The sequence below is a fragment of the Glycine soja genome, chromosome 15, assembly GCF_004193775.1.
Source record: "Glycine soja cultivar W05 chromosome 15, ASM419377v2, whole genome shotgun sequence".
In the NCBI taxonomy this organism is placed as follows: Eukaryota; Viridiplantae; Streptophyta; class Magnoliopsida; order Fabales; family Fabaceae; genus Glycine; species Glycine soja.
Genome location: NC_041016.1, coordinates 40,537,429 through 40,557,404, shown reverse-complemented (window position 1 = coordinate 40,557,404; position 19,976 = coordinate 40,537,429).

The following is a 19,976-nucleotide window of genomic DNA, read 5'->3' as shown; positions in this document are numbered from 1 at the left end:
AGTCCAACTTTGCATAAGGGTAGAGCAACAACTTAAAAGGAAGCCTACTTCAAAATCTTATGGCTCTAACTCTTATCCAAAGAAATACCAAGGTCAAGGCACCTTAGGGGCTGCACCTTCTAAGCCCAAAGATGATAAAGGGAAGACAATAGAAAAGCAAACCCCCAAGGCTAGTATGTAAGAAAAGACTAGCTCTATAAAGTGCTTTAAATGTCTTGGAAGATGACACATTGCTTCTCAATGCCCCACCAAGAAAACCATGATTATGAGGGGCCAAGACATTGCTACTACTTCACCTTTCTCTAGTGAAAGTTAAGAAGCAAAAGGGGAAGAATCTAGTGAAGAAATATACCCCTATCAAACCCTAATTTCGTCTGAGGACTATCATTCACTAATGTTTCGATTCTCGCTAGCCGAATTATGGTGTTCGACATCAGTTACCGCATAAAGCAAAGGATCACTCAGTGTTTTGATCAAGAATACAAAACGATACCAAGGAAGGGGGCAAAAGTGATGTAGCTCCATATAGAGCTTATAGGCCTTAGATCTTCTTCATCAATGGATTCCTTTGCTTCTTGAGGTCTGATTACAGAGGAATGGAGAAGGAGAAAGATGAATGGAGGCGCCACTTCAAGTAGAAGATGAGTCTAGAAGAAGCTCACCACCATAGGAAGTCATGGATAAGAGCTTGAAGGTAGAAGAAGATGAATGAAGGGAGAGAAAGAGAAGAGCACGAAATTTAGTGCCTCTAAAGGAGTCTGAACTTTAAAGTTTAATTCTCAAATGATCAAATTTGAAAAAATGGAAACACATGACCTCTATTTAAAGCCTAAGTGTCACACAAAATTGGAGGGAAATTTGAATTTCAATTCAAATTTCACTTGAATTTGAAATTGAATCTATGGAGCCAAATTTTGGAGCCAAAATTTCACTAATTAGGATTAGTGAATTTCAGTTATGATTTAGCCCACTAATCCAAGATCAATTCCAAGATTCTCCACTAAGTGTGCTTAGGTGTCATGAGACATGTAAAGCATGAAGGACATGCAGAAAGTGTGACTATATGGTGTGGTAATGGGGTGTAGTAAGCAAATGCTCACCTCCCCCTCTAAAATTTAATTGAATTGGGCTTCTACCAATTCAATTACATTTATTTCCCAACACAAACATCAAATATTCACTTAGTTCATGTGAAATTACAAAACTACCCCTAATACAAAAACAAGTCTAGGTGTCCTAAAATACAAGGGCTGAAAAATCCTATATTTCTAGGATATGCTACCTACATTATGGAGCCCTAACTACAAAGATAAAAAAATAATGAAATTCTAATCTAATATGTACAAAGATCAGTGGACCCAACCTTGGCCCATGGGCTCAAAAATTTACCCTGAGGTTCATGAGAACCCTCGGGCCTTCTTCAACAGCTCTAGCCCAATCCTCCTGGAGCCTCTTGCTCATGGCCCTAGTAGCTGGTCCCTTCCTAGGGAGGATTGCATCAAAAAGGGTCTTTTTTTGGGTTTTTCTGGACCCTAGCTCACCCATGCTCGCATTTGGCTTGCCTGGGCCATCAAATAACTTCATGGTTAAGAAATTAGCTCGCCTGGGCGAGCTGCAACGGCCCCAAAGTGGCCTTTTGCCTATAAATAGGCATCCTAGGGGTGTTTTAACGGGTTCAAAGGTTTAGTACTTGAGGGAATTGAGAAAGAAGAGAAAACAAAGCCGAGGCGCTATCGAATTGTGACCGTGATCATTCCCTACATTGTTCTCTTGTTTTGTGTTCTTCGTGCGACCGTCGATTAGTTTTATTTTTAGGGATTGAATGTGATCTATGTACCCTTAGGGGTACCCTCTGTTATGTGTGTTAGTCAGTGAATAAAACTTGTGTAAATTGTATCAAACTCGTCCAATTTATGGTTATTTTGTAGTGTTATAAGTATTTTCTGATAAGTATAGGTAATAAATACTTAGTACTTCCATTTTGTGTGTTTAATAATCATTTTCTCTCAATTTTAGGTTAATTAGGCAAGCTTTGAAGTTTTTCACCTTCTCGCTAAGCCAAACTACTGGCTTAGCGAGCGTCCGCTAAGCACAACACTCATGGGCTAAGCGCGTGGAAGACTCTGGAAGAAGATAAGTTGTACAGGTTCGTTAAGCGCACCGCTTCATCTCACTAAGCGCACCGCTTCAGTTCATCCGCTAAGCGAGAAAGGCACGCGCTAAGCCGAAATTCACTAATGTGCGCTAAGTGGTCCATAAGTGTGCTAAGCGCACGAGCACGAACACGACCACCTATTTAAGCCTGAAATAAGATTTTAGAGGGAGTTTGGATTGGGATTCAGAGCTTTGCATGTCTAGAGTTTCTAGAGAGAGAAAGGTCCAAGTTCCAAGAGTTTTGAGAGATTTTGTTGTGTGAAGATCTGCAGAGACCAGAGCTTGAAGCAGGAGCCAATTTGAGAGCTTGAGATGAGTTTGTGAGTGATTGTGAGATCCTGGAGGTGAAGGAGACATCCTCACCACTTGTATTTTTGCAATCTTTCATCTTGTTCTTCTCTTTGTTGTAAAGAAGGCTTCCTGGTTATGGAAAGCTAAATCCTCTGTTGGATCTTCCTTGTAGGTACCTGATGTAAATATATTTCTATCAATTTAATGATGTTTTGTGTGTTCTCTGTGCTATCTTCTTTTCACTCCAGTATGCCTTTACCTTGATCACGTAGATGCATGCTTTGTTAGGGCCATTCAATAGTGGAAACTGGTCTGACTCTAAAGTCCTTGATAGTGCAGGGCTAAATTGTCGTACTATCACGAGGAATCGGGGTGCGATAAGTTAGTTATGTATGTGTGTCTTAATGCGGTCCTGGTTGAGTTTAGTCTTAAAGGAGGAATCTACGAATGATGCTTGATCAGGATTCGGCTAAACTATCATGAGGAATCGGGGTTTAGTATCTCAGGAGACACCATAAGAACACATGAGCATTGTTAGATAGAGAATATCTTTTTATCATCAGGCACCTATTAGGAAGGCCAACGTGTTCTCTACTTGTTTTTACACATCATTTCTCTCGCGTGATTTTCTTTCTTTTTGCCCAGATAGTTTATACACATATTCATATTCATACTTATCTTTACACACCAAACATCTATTTGCTGAAATAGCTTACCAAATAACACAAGTTCCCCGAGAGTTCGATACTCGGTTCTTACCATTTTATACTACTTGTGCGATCCGGTGCACTTACCGGAAGCAGAACAAGTTTTTGGTGCCGTTGTTGGGAAACTTCTTTTTATTTGGGAAGTTAGTTTGTCTTTAGGTGTCTATTCTTTATTTGTTATTCTTTGATTGTTTTTGTGAATATTTGTTCTTAATTCTTATTTGTCTTTTCTTGTTAAACTAGATAATCGTTGTTTTGTTAGTATTGTATATGCATAGATCTCCCATAGGCAATTTAGTTCCTCTGGACTTAGAAATTGAAGCTACATTGCAAAGGAACAGGGTCGAGAGGAGAAGGAAACTTTTGCAAGACAGAACAGTTGCATCCATTCTTGAGGAGAAGACTCATTTCTCTAACTTACTATCACCTGATTCACCATCATCAATGGAATCTGTCACTCAATTACCTGAAGTCATTACCATGGCAGAAGAGCATGACAGAGGATTACCCTTGAGGATTACTCAAGTAGTTCAGTACCACAATTTTTCACCAGCATTGCACGTCCTGAAGTGCATGCTAACAACATCAACTACCCACATTCCTTAATTCATTTAATACAGGGGAACTTATTTCAAGGATTACCTAATGAAGATCCCTAGCACACTTGGCAACGTTCATTGAAATATGTAACCATAAATTTGGGGGAGTTGTTAGTCGGTGAATACGACTAACTTTTGTGTATAAAACTTGTGTAAATTGTATCAAACTCGTCCAATTTATGGTTATTTTGTAGTGTTATAAGTATTTTCTGTTGAGTATAGGTAATAAATACTTAATACTTCCATTTTGTGTGTTTAATAATCATTTTCTCTCAATTTCAGGTTAATTAGGCAAGCTTTGAAAAGTGTTGTTTTTCACCTTCTCGCTAAGTCAATCTGCTGGCTTAGCGAGAGCGTCCGCTAAGCGTAACACTCATGGGCTAAGTGCGAGGAAGACTCTGGAAGAAGATGAGCTATACAGGTTCTCTAAGCGCATCGCTTCATCAGACTAAGTGCACCGCTTCAGTTCATACTTATCTTGATTAAGTCTTCTCTTGATTGTTGAATCTTGAGTCTTGAATCTTGATCTTGATTATTCTTGATTCTTGAATCTTGAATCTTGAATCTTGAAATCAAATTTGCTCTTGATCCTTGAAGTGTTCTTGACTCAATCTTGAACTCATTCTTGAATGTTATCATCTTTGTTATCATGAAGTGATCTTGACTTTTGAGCTTTTTGTCATCATCTTTGTTATCATCAAAACTCCTTGAATCAATCTTGATTCATCATGAAGCTTGCTTCTACAATCTCCCCCTTTTTTATGATAACAACTCTAAAATCAAGAAACACACACACACACTTTTTCCTAGTCGATCACTCGCATAAATTTCCATGCTCCCCTTTTGTTTTTGAGTTTATGCTTCATTTGAAATTAAGTTAATTACTTATGTGAGTTCTTGATTTATTCCCTATTTCTCTCCCCCTTTGGCATCAACAAAAAGCCAAAGTGCGTAACAAATATAAAACATACATAAATGACTAATCATACAAGAGAATAGAAAACAATCAAACAAGATAACTTAACCATTCATCAATCTTAGAAAGATAATACTTCATAGAATGTCATATAATCCAGAAAGTCATTCATAATAACCAAATAAAAGTACATACCACTGATCATATATTATCAAAATAATTAAGTTTAAAATTCATAACCATAAACAACCAAGAGCAAGTAAATATAATCATCATGTTCAGTCATACTAAACAAATATTAAAAAGAAATAATAAGTGCTCAAATGTCATAAAAACATAGCCAAATACAAGGATTAAAAACAAAATATAATAATTAAACAAGAAAAGAGAAGCTTATAGAAATCAAACAAGATAATAGATTATCCTCACATTATAATAGAAGCATGTGTGCATAAATAACAAATAAGTCATAAGTTATCAAAACATAAATCATTTGTCTAAGTCACTTGCATCTAGAAGTCCTAATTCTCTTCTAATGGTGTAGAAAGAGTCTTTGGTTAGTGGTTTTGTAAAGATATCTACAAGTTGGTTTTTAGTATCTACAAATTTTTAAAACACAGTCACATTTTTCCTAAGACTAAGTGCTAATTGACTATCAACATTTACCAAGATGAGTTTTTATTATCATATAAGGTTTTATCATATCAAAATAATTTTATTTGAAATACAATATAATAATTTTGAAAAGCATAAAAAAATATTTTGGACAATCAATCAAGTAATTCAAACATATCAAACAAGGATTGAAGGATATATAGATCACATGCATTATCAAACATTCAGATTTGTTAAAGATAATTTAAAAACTTAGAAAGTTCAAAGAACTCAATCAATCATGTAATCATTATTTTCTCTGAAATCTACATGCTCAATATCTTTATCATGCTCATGCTTGATAACACATTTTTCTGAATAAAAAAGATACTTTATATATGAAAATTCTTATATAAAAATAAATAAATATAACATAATGGATTTTGAAAAAAATTATGAATGAACCTTAAGCAAGTAATTCACATGTCATATTTAAAAAATTATGCAAGAATCATACAAGAGATATAAAACCATACATAACCATTCATAAATGACTAATCACATATCACATCAAAAATCATGCATAATCATTTTAAAAATATATATTATCAAAATAATCAACATAACTTTTAAGCACAATCAATCATCAAATATTTCAAATTAATTAATTTAATTAATAATCAACTAACTATGCACAATACTTTTAAAAAATTCAAATTTCATAAATTTCAAATTTCAAATATTAAATTTTAGATTTCAAATTCAACTTCCAACTTCCAATAACTTCCACTTCCAACTTTCAACTTCCATTTTCAACTTTCAATTTCTAGTAACTTCCATTTTCAACTTCCAATTTCTATTTTCAACTTTTAATTTCCAATAACTTTCAAATTTTAATTTTCAAACTTCCAATAACTTCCAAATTTTAATTTTCAAACTTCTAAAAAGTTGGACACAATTACCAAAGACAAAAAATCAATCATGTATATTGAAATTCTTTTAAACTAAATATAGTTAATTAATCATGATAAATTTTAACATAATCAAATAATTTTGGACTTATCTTCAATTTATAGAACTAAGTCTGTTCTACTGTAATCAATTACACATAGTGGTAATCAATTACCAGAGAATTAAACACTAAATTTTAAGTATCAAATAACAATCATCAACACATATTATGATAATTATTTACTTAATTCAATTATTCTATCATGTCAAAGCAAACAAAACATAAGCAATTCAAGCATTAATCAATTTAAACAAAATTCAATTTATCATATATATTCAAAATTAAAACTAAATATAGTTAATTAAACATTGTAAACACAATCAAACAATTTCAACAATTATTTTCTATTATCCACAAAAATAACTTAACTGAAAATACTAATCATACCTTAATTCATAGAGATGGCTTAGATGTTACCTTTTTTGAGATTTTACTAATATTGTTGTCGCCGTACGTAACATGTCCACTTTTCTTGGGGAAAAGGTTGTAAACTTGGATACATCTCCTGTCATATGCTTGGAACATCCACTGTCGATGTACCACTTCTTCCTTACAGATTCTTCTTGGTTGTTTTCATGAGATTTTGTCATGAGACACAAGTTGGCTTGGTCTTCATCATAATCTTGAAATGATTTTAGATTTGACCTGTTCCTAAAAATACTTTTGAGAAACAAAGAATTTAAAGAGGCCATGAATCTTGAAGTGGTTAAGCTTTCTACAAGATACTTTCTCTGATACCACTTGTTGGATCAAGTGGCCTTGGAATAATTAAGAAGGGGGGGTTGAATTAATTATTCCTAAACCTTTACTAATTAAAAGTTTACTCTTCTACGACTTTTACTATGTTGTTAAGCAAATGAAGAACAGAAAAGAAAGTTAACCAAAAGTAAAAGCAGGAATTAAAATGCACAGCGAAAAGTACAAGAGTAGGGAAGAAGGAGACAAACACACAAGAGTTTTTATACTGGTTCGGCAACAACACGTGCCTACATCCAGTCCTCAAGCGACCTACGGTCCTTGAGATTTCTTTCAACCTTGTAAAAATCCTTTTACAAGCAAAGATCCACAAGGGATGCACCCTCCCTTGTTCTCTTTGAAACTAGTGGATGTACCCTCCACTAGAATTGATCCACAAGAGATGTACCCTCTCTTGTTCTCAGTCAACAACCCAAGTAGATGTACCCTCTACTTGTACCACAAAGGATGTACCCTCCAATGTGTTAAGACAAAGATCTCAGGCGGTTAAACCTTTGATACTTTGTGAATGGGGATACAAAAGAATTCTCATACGGTTAGTCCTTTGAAAACTTTTGTATAAGGGAAAGGGAAGAATCAAAAGAATTCTCAGACTGTGTCGTTTTGAATTCTTTGACAAGGGAGAAGGGAGACACAAAAGAATTCAGGCGGTTAGTCTTTTAGGGAGACACAAAAGAATTCAAGCAGCTAGTCCTTTGTTCTTTTGGAAAAGGGAGAAGAGAGACACAAAAAGAATTCAGGCGGTTAGTCCTTGGCGAATTCTTTTTGGCAAAGGGAGAAGAGATGAAAAAGAATGAATAGCACAAGTTTTCAAGGTTTAGGAAACCAGAAAACTTTGGAAAGCTTTTGGCACAAAGAAGAAGAAGAAGTTCAAAGAGATTCAAGGCTTGTAAAGGATTGTATAAGATTAATTGAATTGATAGAAAGATTGATTGAAAATGCAAAACAAAGCCTTGCTTTTATAGACTCTTCATGTCTGGTCAAGAGAATCATTTAGAAGAGTTATGACTTGTAGAAAAACTTAAAACCAATTTGAAAAAGTCAAAAACCATTTGAAGAGTTACATCTTTTGATTTATTAAGAAATAATCAGTGGTAATCGATTACCAAATCAGTGTAATCGATTACACAAAGCTTTTATGTGAAAGGATGTGACTCTTCACATTTGAATTTGAATTTCAACGTTCAAAGGAACTAGTAATCGATTACCAAAACATTGTAATCGATTACAACTTTCTGAAATCAATTGGAACGTTGTAAATTCATTTGAAAACTTTTTCAAATCCATTTTGCTACTGGTAATCGATTACAATAATCTGGTAATCGATTACCAGAGAGTAAAAACTCTTTGGTAAACATGTTTTGAGAAAAATCCATGTGCTACTCAGTTTTGGAAAAAACCTTTTCATACTTATCTTGATTAAGTCTTCTCTTGATTCTTGAATCTTGAGTCTTGAATCTTGAATCTTGAATCTTGAGTCTTGAATCTTGATCTTGATTATTCTTGATTCTTGAATCTTGAATCTTGAATCTTGATTCTTGATTCTTGAAATCAAATTTGCTCTTGATCCTTGAAGTGTTCTTGACTCAATCTTGAACTCATTCTTGAATGTTATCATCTTTGTTATCATGAAGTGATCTTGACTTTTGAGCTTTTTGTCATCATCTTTGTTATCATCAAAACTCCTTGATTCAATCTTGATTCATCATCAAGCTTGCTTCTACAAGAAAGGAACGTGTAAGCCGAAATTCACTAATGTGCGCTAAGCGCACGAGCACAAACAAGGCCACCTATTTAAGCCTGAAATCAGATTTTAGAGAGAGTTTCGACTGGGATTCAGAGCTTTGCATGTCTAGAGTTTCTAGAGAGAGAAAGGTCCAAGTTCCAGAGAGTTTTGAGAGATTTTGTTGTGGGAAGATCTACAGAGACCAGAGCTTAAAGTAGGAGCTAGTTGTTCGCCACTGGCAAGTGTACCGGATCGCACAAGTAGTATAAAACGGTAAGAACCGAGTATCGAACTCTCGCGGAACTTGTGTTATCTGACAAGCTATTTCGGTAAATAGGTGTCTGGTATGAAAAGATGATTATGGTTATGAACAGGTATGTAAACTATCTATGCAAAAAGAAAGAAAATCGCGCAAGAGAAATGTTGTGTAAAAACAAGTAGAGAACGCGTTGGTCTTCCTAATAGGTTCCTGATGCTAAAACATATGTTCTCTATCTAACAATGCCCATGTATTCCTATGTTGTCTCCTGGACTGCTAGACCCCGATTCCTCATGATAGCCTAGCCTAATCCTAATCAAGCCTCGTCCGCAGATTCCTCTTGTAAGACTAAACTCAACCAGGACCGCATTAAGACACACATACACAACTAAGTTCTTGTACCCTGATTCCTCGTGACAGCACAACAACTTGGCCCCGTACTATCGAGGAGTTTAGAATCAGACCAGTTTTCACTGTTGAATGACCCTAACAAAGCATGCATCTACGTGATCAAGGTAAAGGCATACTGGAATGAAAAGCAGATAGCACAGAGAACACACAAAACATCATTACATAGATAGAAATATATTTACATCAGGTACCTACAGGGAAGATCTAATAGAGGATTTAGCTTTCCATGGTCCGGAAACCTCCTTTACAGCACAGAGAAGAACAAGATGAAAGATAGCAAAAATACAAGTGGTGAGGATGTCTCCTTCACCTCTAGGATCTCACAATCACTCACAAACTCATCTCAAGTTTTCAAAATAGCTTCCGCTTCGAGCTCTTGTCTCTGCAGATCTTCACACAACAAAATCTCTCAGAACTCTTTGGAACTTGGACCTTTCTCTCTCTACAACTTCCTAAACATGCAAAAGCTTCAAGCCAAGGCCAGACTCTTGTGCATGCAGAGGCTTCTTCAAGAAAAATGCCAAACTCCCTCAAAAAATCTGATTTCAAGCTTAAATAGGTGGGTTGGTCCATGCTCGCGCGGTTGGCGCCAATCTGGATCGCTTAGCGTGCATAAGTGGATTATGGCTTAGCACGCTTCTCTCGCTTAGCGGATGAGCTGAAGCGGTGCGCTTGATGACCTGGAGTGGTGCGCTCAGCGAACCTGACAGCTCATCTTCTTCTGGATTCTTCCTCGAGCTTAGCCACTGAGTGGCGTGCTTAGCGAATGCTCACTAAGCCAACAACAGATTGGCTTAGCGAGAAGGTGAAAACAACACTTTTGCCAATTTTCCTAATTAACCTGAAATTGAGAGAAATCGATTATTAAACACAGAAAACAAAACTATAAATTATCTATTACCTATATTTAACATAAAGTACTTATAATATTATAAAAAAAACTATAAATTGGAGAAGTTTGATACAATATACACAAGTTTTATACACAAAAGTTAGTTGTTTTCACCGACTAACTACAGTTTTGCTTGTCCTCAAGCAAAAGAGAACAACTCACTTGTCCTCAAGTGGTAAAACATGCAGTGTTTATGTACAAAGGTGTATGCATCAAAATTTATTGATTGCACGATGAGAAAGATGAAGCAATGTGTACCTATCACTTGTTTTCACATAATATGCAGCTAGACAAATAGGAGAACAAAATGTGAACTATACATTTAGATGAAGTTAATCATAAGACAGATATCAAGGAAAGTAGCTCAAACCACAGTCTCATGACTACTGTTTCACTCAAGCACAAGTGTTTAAGCTATTCATTGATAACAACTAACAGGAGGTCCAATCTTTGCATTTCATCTCATGCCATCAAGTCAGAAATGTATAAACAGAATCAGAAGGACTTTCTCAGGCTTGTAGTGAGGTTTGACTACAAAAATTCATTGGTTTTTGTAGGATTCAAAGGTTTAGGTTCTAAGAGAGCACAAATCCTTGACTTATCCCAATGGTCTTGTATTATACCAGTAGCTTTCTCACTATCTTTTCCTTTCAAGTTGCTTTTGACCTTATTGTAACAACACAATTTATTCTTTTCGTTCTTTTTTTTTTAACATACAACTTATTTGATGCTTAACCTTTTTCTTTTCATTGGAATTGACTTCCCTCCCCCAAATTTAGAGTAAATTTGCCTTGAACCATATGCTCTCCTAGAATCTAAACAAGGTATCAGGAGATATTTATTTAAGTTTAGGGTTCAAATTTTTTTACAATATCATTCAGCTCAAAAAGGAAGCAAAGGATGCAATTATCATTTAAGGTAAGTTGTTTGGTCAAAAGAGCTTGTGTATGTACAATCATGGCCTTCATCATGTCCTCATTTATACATTTCTTTCTAAAATTTAGAGATTCATGCAAAGATTATCACTCACAGCTAGTCGTTCACTCACAGTTTAAGGTCACACTCTCACCGGTTTTGGTTCAAGCTTTTCTTTCAGAATCAATCTATCTACTGACTAACAATTCTACTGTGAGTTCACACTCTTGTTCTTTCTTTGTTGAACATGCATATTCATTCAAATTCATGAAAAGAAACACAAATCTCATCTTCAGCATGCATTCAATTTAAAACAAGGCATACATCGATTTTTCAAAATAAATAAACTATTTTACTGCAACACCAATAGAAGTTAAGTTAAACTGTTCCAAATGCTTCAGAATGAGCAACTACACTACTCATGCACAAAACTAACAAGAAGAAAATAATGTACTAAAACCATAATTATACTAATAGATCAAAAAGCACAAAAAGAAGCATAAACTCTTCAGAAATATCCACATTCTTGTCAAGATGAACCATAACTTTCTCAATTGTCCATCCAGTCAGAAAAGTATCAAAGGTGGTGTCGGTGGAGCTGGTGGAGGAGATAGTATCTCAACCTCCAGAGAAGCAGGTGGGTCTACTACTGGAGGTTGCGACTCAGCTGGTACAGGCTCTGTCCTTGTTGGTATAGGACTGGGAGGAACAACCTCAGGGGCTCTTCCCAAAGGATGTTGGGCTTCAGGCCAGGCCACCTTGTCCAGAAATTGTTCCATGGATATTATTGGCCTGTTGTGAGCTAACTGCTACTAGTTGTCTACAATCATTAGCTACCCCCTGAATAAGCTCTGCAACATAGGAATTATGGGTAGTGCTTGTTGGGCATCTGGTTCCATGGTTACTGTCAGAGGAAGTGGGTTGGATGATGAAGGGATGTCTTCAGCTCTTGCTCTCGTTCTTGAGGCCATCTGTAAGAAAAGAAAAGAATGTGAACATTTACAAAAAAATCAAGTCAACAGAAAGATAAAGGTTGCTTAGCGAAATAGCAATCGCTTAGCGGTCCCCACAAAACAATATATATTGCTTGGCGAAACAAAAGCCGCTTAGCGACCTATAAAGCTCGCTAAGCCTAAGACCAGCCACAAAGATATGCACTTAGCTCTCCCTGAGCCACGCTTAGCGGTATTACATAGTAAAATTTTCATAAATTTTACTAAGTCATGGGAGCTCAGCGAACCAGGTCGCTCAGCTCAGTAACTATCGCAAAGAAAACTGCTTGGCGCAGGGATATTGGCTTAGCGTGCAACTATTAGCACAATATAAAAATTTTCTATGTTACCTGGTGTCATACCCTAATTTCGTCCGGGGACCTTTGCTTGATGACATGCGACCTTTCTTTGGTCCTTGTGAGGTGCTTGGCATCCATCATTGGGCAATTTGTGAAATTCCAGGACATGCCGAAAAACCAAAAAAATATATTGATGCACAATCCGTAAGTTTCCGTGACACACCGGAAATAAAATGGAAGCATCGTTGCATAATTAAGTGAGATTCCGTAACATTCCGTAAGTCAAAAAGGGGATGATTATGTAATCCGCAAGGTTCCGTAACATTACGGAAAGAAAACAAGTATCGTTACGAGATTCGTAAGTTTCCGTAACTTTACGAAAAAAGAATCACCAAAAAAGGTAAGGGGGGTGAACTTATCAAGATAGGGGTGTAAATAGAAATTCAAATCTAGGCCCTTCTAGAACATTTTGGAAGTTGGGTTGCTTAAGGAGGAAGCAACTGGGCGGCAAGCTCCTCCACGTTTTTGAAAAATGGTTTTCGAGGCTTCCGCGGCTTCCGTAATACTTCCATAAAATATCCGAAAACCTTGGGTAAGCATATTCCACTTAACATTGGTAAAAGGGAAAAGAAAAAAGATGAAAATCAAATTCGAAAACAGTTCCGTAAGGCTTCCGTAACTTTTCCGTAAAATACGAAAAGGGGGGTGAACTTAGTAATTCGGGTGCGCTTAGAAATCTTCTTCATTAAGTCTTTGGGCGGCAAGCACCTCCCTTTTTTTCTATAAATAAGGGAGGGGGGAGCTGTTTCAAAATGTTCAAGACCCCTTTGGCTATGCATTTCGGCTATTTTGGGCAAAAATCGTTTCCGTGAAGAAAATCTAAGCCGAGGCGCTTCCGAAACGCTTCCGTAAGCGATTCTGTGGAAATTCTTCATCGTTCTTCGTCGTTCTTCACCGTTCTTCATCCGTTCTTCGTTCGTTCTTCGTTCTTCAACGGGTAAGTTTTCGAATCCGAGACTTTCAATTCATTTCTTGTTTTGTGTACTTTCACTTTAATTTCGTTTACTTTCAGTTTTCTTTTCTTCCGTTTTTAACGTGCTTTAACCATTTATTTAAGCCGTTTTCTCGTCTAATAAATGATAAAATGAATTTCAACCGATCATTTGTGTTGTAATCTCGTTTAATCACTGTTAAAATGAAATCTAACTGATCGTTCACGCTATAACCTCGGTTAAACCAAAAAAAGTAAAATAATAATAAAATAATCAAAATATCTTGAAAAATAATAATAAAATAATCAAAATATCTTTGAATACAATAATAAAAAAAATCAATCGGACGTTTTTCTTTGGAAGTTTCCTTGAATGAATTGATTAATAACCAAAGTGAAACTAAGACTAAAATCAACTCACAAATCAAGTTTTTTTCCGAAAAATCACTAAAAACCGTTTTAAGGTCCAACGCCTTAAACGGTCCTCTTTGCTTTTATCGGTTAACATGGACCGTTCAAAAGCATAAAATCAACATGTGACTTTACCGCTTTTGCAAGAACTACGTAGGTCTGATTTCCTCATCGCAATTGAGGATACGTAGGAGCAAAAACCCCGCTTTTGTCGACCACCCCGAGAGATCGTTAATGGTCCAACACCTTAACGTTTCTCTCCTTTCAAAATCAAAAGATCATTTAATGGTCCAACACCTCAAATGACCTTTTTGTTCAATCAAAATATATCTTGCAAAAAGATAAAAAACAACTTAACCAAACACTTTGTTCCGAAAGAACTACGTAGGTCTGATTTCCTCATCGCAAATTGAGGAATACGTAGGAGCAAAGGGAAACACCCTTGTCGACCACAAAAAGAGAAAAATATAAAAAGGGTATAAAGGACATAGAAATGTAAAAAGGAACATAAAAAATCAAAGTCATGTTTGCACATTCGATTAAAGGCTGCCGTCCCTTGGGACGGACGTGTGGGGTGCTAATACCTTCCCCGTGCGTAAATACAACTCCCGAACCTTTTCACTAAAAAGTTCGTAGATCGCGTCTTTTCCGGTTTTTCCGACGTTTTCCTCAAATAAACGTTGGTGGCGACTCCGCGCGTATTCCTTTCGTGGAACACGCATCCCGCGAGTCACGCGTCGCCCTCCCGCCGAAGGGTAGGTTGCGACAGTTGGTGACTCCACTGGGGACTGTTTTTTAGAGAGTTAGGCCATTTAATCTTGTGCAATGTTTTATCATGACTTTCTCCTTTGTTGGTTTCCCTTTATTTGTCTTATGTTCTTGTGTATATAAACTTTTTGTTGCTTTTAGTGTGTTTTAGAATGTATGCATGAGGTAAATATTTATTCATTTGATGCACACAAACACTAACACTATTTGCACACACTGTGAGTGAAAAAGGGCCCTATACCCGGGTTCATGGGAACATAAGGAGTGGAGGTGAATCTGTGATCATGCTAGGTCTCCGACTTGCTTGATTACAGTGAACCCTCATCTAGAGCTTTTCTCTTTGAAAACTTATTGTTGCTAGTAGTCCCTACTGCTGCAATATGTTCTTCGAAGGGGATGATACCTCTAGAAACCATCAAGAGAGATATGACTACCTTGGGGATTATTGCTAAAAGCCTAGTTAGTTCTCTCCCTTATAGGTCCCTTAAATAGGGGCACGGAGCAAACACGCTGCGTGCCATTTTTCACACTGCCATGCATAAGTATCATATACCCGTTTGCTTATGTTCAGTGAATATTATCATACTATGTACATCCCCGTATTGTACCTTTCGCATGTGCATCATGTGCGGGTTCCGTCTTAATCCCCTCTCTTGGGCAAACCAACGGAGGGTCCGTGTCACCTTCTTAAATACATACGTTGGGCACTTTGCTACCCCAAGACGTTGTATCTAAGAAGGAGACAATTTCCTGAGCTCCCGTATTCATAAATTGCATCTGTGTCATATGCATTTCTTCATGCATTCATCCATTCCACCCATGATAGATGTCAGAGTTTTGATTCGCACTAGATTTTATTTCACTTTAGTAAAACATGGGATCAAGTCAAAAGCCTTCGCTTAAAAAGAGGTTCTATCAAGTCAAAATCAAGAGCTTAGAGGTCACTAGTTTAGGAGAGTTGGGGCAATTAATGGGTCAACTTCAACGGTAAGCCTTCCGCAAAACCTATGGTAAGATTTGGGACCTAGCTAGGGTAGAAGTCTCCATGGAACCGATTGCATCCCTTTCCCAGTATTATGACCAGCCCCTAAGGTGCTTCACATTTGAGGACTTCCAGCTAGTGCCGACTGTGAAAGAGTTGGAAGAAATCCTGGGATGCCAACTGGGAGGAAGGAAGCCATATCTTTTCTTTGGGTTCTATCCCTCCACGACAAGAGTTGCCAAGGTAGTGAAAATCTCAGCACAAGAGTTGGAACGTCTAAAGCAAAACAGAAATGGAGTAGTCGGAGTACCAAGGAAGTGTTTGGAGGAAAGGGCAAAGGCCTTGGAAAATCAAGGCGAATGGGCTTTCTTTTATTGACATCTTGGCATTTTTTATCTTTGGAGTTGTCCTCTTTCCGAATATGGAAGGGTTAGTGGACCTAGCAGCGATTGACGCTTTCCTCGCCTTTCATCATGTCAAGGAAAGCCCGGTCGTCGCCATTTTGGCCATGTATGACACGTTCGACCGGGGATGTGAAAAGAGCAGCGCAAGAATTGTTTGTTGTGCACTGGCTCTCTATGTGTGGCTGGTTTCACACCTTTTTTCTCCAAGAAGGTAGGCCCGTCTATCCGCTACAAGGTCACCGCTCGTGCATCGAAAAGGGAAAGGGTAATTGATTCATTGCACCAAGAGGCAACAATGTGGACGGACTGATTTGCTCTTACTTTGAACAGGAGTCAAGAACTTCCCCGATTGCTAGCCAAGGCCAAAGCAGTGGCGGACACCTACTCCGCCCCCGAGGAGATCCACGGACTTCTCAGCTATTGTCAGCATATGATAGACTTAATGGACCATATGATTAGAAACCGCTAGGAAGTTTGTATTGTCGCTCAGATCTTGACTAGTTATAACTTTTTGAAAAAAATGAGTTTATTCCACGTTTTTACTCCAAAAATCAGTGCGAATCAAGTCACTCCCACATTTTATCTCTAGCATGCATTGTATGTTGGTCTCGTCCTTTGTCACGGGAAGCCGGAAGGTCCATATCACCTTCTTAATTGTACACATGGGGCACTGCGCCCCCAAATGCGCAAGTAAGAAGAGATAATTTTTCGGGCTCTCGTGTCCGTAAAATGCATTCATATCATGCATCGCATAAGCATCTCTTCATAATATCATAATGAACATATCATTCCTGCATTTGTCCGTTATCATATTCCAGCCTCACATTTTGCATGAGTCATTGCATCATCATATGCGTTCAACATACTTTTTGTTTGCTCATACATGATCCTTGTATTTTCCTCTACAAAACAAAAACAAAAAAAAAGGGAAGTACGAAAATTCACACTGCATTCTTAGTTGCATATATTCGGTACCATGAGCCAACCATGTTGGGATCATAAACCCATTTCACTTAAAAACAAAATGATTGAACATGGTACCTAATGCATGTTTAACTAAGAAAGGATGTTTCTTCGGGCATCTCAATTTCATAATTACATTTTCCATGCATAGCTTAAAGTATGCCCGAGTCATTCATCCCTATGAGATGTTGTTGAAGTATTGGCGATCAGAATTGCCATTCCTTAGATTACGGGGTTGAACCAAGCTCATGCTTTTACAAAAAGGTTCATCAAGTCAAGTTGAAATATGGAAGTAACCGTCTTGCAAAATTGGGGCAAAAGATGAATCGAGTCACATCACTGCTTCGTCTACTGCCAAACATATTTAGGATTGTTTATGTCCTTGTTACTTCCAGTTTCACCTTGACAAAGATGTCATGGACCATGTTGAAAATCTAAATTGATTCAACCCCATATCCTGCGTAAAAATTCGCAATACTTCAACTGTACATCATTCGCATACATCCATGCTTTTCATTGGTTGCATTGCTCATTGCATTCTTTCGTTGAAAAATAAAATAAAATAAAATAAAATGAACTTAATCATTGTTATCAAAAAGAAAAGGACACGCTTTACGGCACCCTTACCGAACTCGTGCTAGAGCTAGAGTAATGGGTGAAGCAGAGGAGGTGCAAGAGAAGATGAAGGCCGACATGGAGGCCATGAAAGAGCAAATGGCCACAATGATGGAGGCCATGATGAGCATGAAGAAGATAATGGAAGCCAATGCGGTTATAGTTGCCGCTACTAGCGCTGTCGCTAAGGTGAACCCGATGCTCCCATCTGGCCTCAAGCAAATGAATCATCCAACCTCAAATATGGTAGGCAAAGATTTGGGAAGTATGGATGACCCCATGATGTGCAAATTCAAAACAAGCACGCCTTCCCGCCATATGGTTTGCCTCCCAAACTATACACCACCCAATGTGGTGTACATTCCCAATGAGGATGTCAATAACTCCACTCCCATACTCATTAAGAGCCAACAACCTCAATCTGATCATGCACATGTCTCTCGACCCATGGAGGAGACACATGAAATTCCCCACCACGATCTAGCCAACTTCGAGCCTTGCCTCGGATATGCTGCTGAAGGGCAAGCAGTTGGTGGTATACCCCTGCAAAACACTTTGGAGGGCCCTCAATATCATCCACAACCACAACCCTCACGTTCCACAGCGGTTAAAAACGCTCATGACTATGGCAGGAATGGGAAAGTTGGATCATCTAGAGGAAAGGCTCAGGGCCATTGAAGGAGGTGAAGATTATGCCTTTGCTAACCTAGAAGAGTTGTTCCTAATACCCAAACATGGTCATTCCCAAGTTCAAGGTGCTGGACTTTGACAAGTACAAGGGGACTACTTGTCTCAAGAACCATCTAAAGATGTATTGTCAGAAGATGGGGGAATACGCAAAAGATGAGGAATTGCTGATACATTCCTTCCAAGAAAGTCTTACTAGGGTAGCTGTTACCTGGTACACTAACTTGGAACCTTCTCGAGTCCATTCTTGGAAGGACCTAATGGTTGCCTTTGTTAGGCAGTATCAGTACAATTTTGATATGGTTCCGGATAGGATGCAACTACAGAACATGTGCAAAAAGGGGGACGGATCATTCAAAAAACACACCCAAAAGGTGGAGGGATCTGGCGGCCCAGGTGGTACCCCCAATAATGGAAAGGGAGACGATAATCGTGATGGTAGACACATTATCAGTACTCTACTATGAAAAGATGGTGGGCTGCGCACCCTCAAAGCTTTGCAGATTTGGTCTTCGCTAGTGAAAGGATCAATGTGGGTCCGAAAAGAGGCAAATTTGATCATCCTACTAGGACGACTGAGAAAACTGGGGCAAATAAAGAGGGTGAGGATGAGGGAGAAACCCATGCTGTGACTGCCATTCCTGTACGGCCAAGTTTCCCACCAACCCAACAATATCTTTACTCAGCCAATAACAAACTTTCTCCTTACCCACCACCCAGTTATCCACAAAGGCCATCCCTAAATCTACCACAAAGTCTGTCTACCGCACTTCCAATGACGAACACCACCTTTAGCACAAACCAAAAACACCAACCAAGAAGTGAATTTTGCAGCGAGAAAGCCTGTAGAATTCACCCCAATTCCAGTGTCCTATGCTGACTTGCTCCCATATCTACTTGATAATTCAATGGTAGCCATAACCCTAGCCAAGGTTCATCAACCTCCATTTCTCCGAGAATACGACTTGAACGCAACGTGTGCTTGTCACGGAGAAGCCCCGGGGCGTTCCATTGAGCATTGTAGGGCTCTGAAGCGTAAGGTGCAAGGTCTAATTGATGCGGGCTGGCTGAAATTTGAGGAGAATTGCGTGTAAATCCTGACATTGACAAGAGATGCCACACATGGGGCAATTTTGAAAGCTGTTGTTAGATGTCTCTAATAACTCACCAGGATTTTCAACTTTCATCGGAATTGGGTGCAAGCCATTGGTCTATTTGCTCAAGCGACCTGTGACCATTCAATCAGAGGTTACTCATCTTGCACGTTGGCGGGGCTGCCGTAAAACAACAAATAAAGCTCAAAACAAATAAGTTTCAAAATAAAAATAAAAAAAGGGAGTTCAAAAAGAAAAAAAATCATCATTTGATTGACTGTGTTTTCAAGACATTCATGTGACCTCATTATATCATTCCGGAAAGTTTGTCTTTTTAAAGTTTGAAGTGAGTTTATCAAGAATAGGATGTTGGATAAATGGCCTTAGTTACCTTAAGAAAAGGGGGGGTTGAGTTAAGATACGAAGATTATTCCCCAATTAAACTTTCACTCTCTCTTTTCGGATTAACAATGCACACAGGGATAACCCTTCCCTTGTGTTCAGGAATCCTCTACAACAAGAGACCCACGGTCTCTTA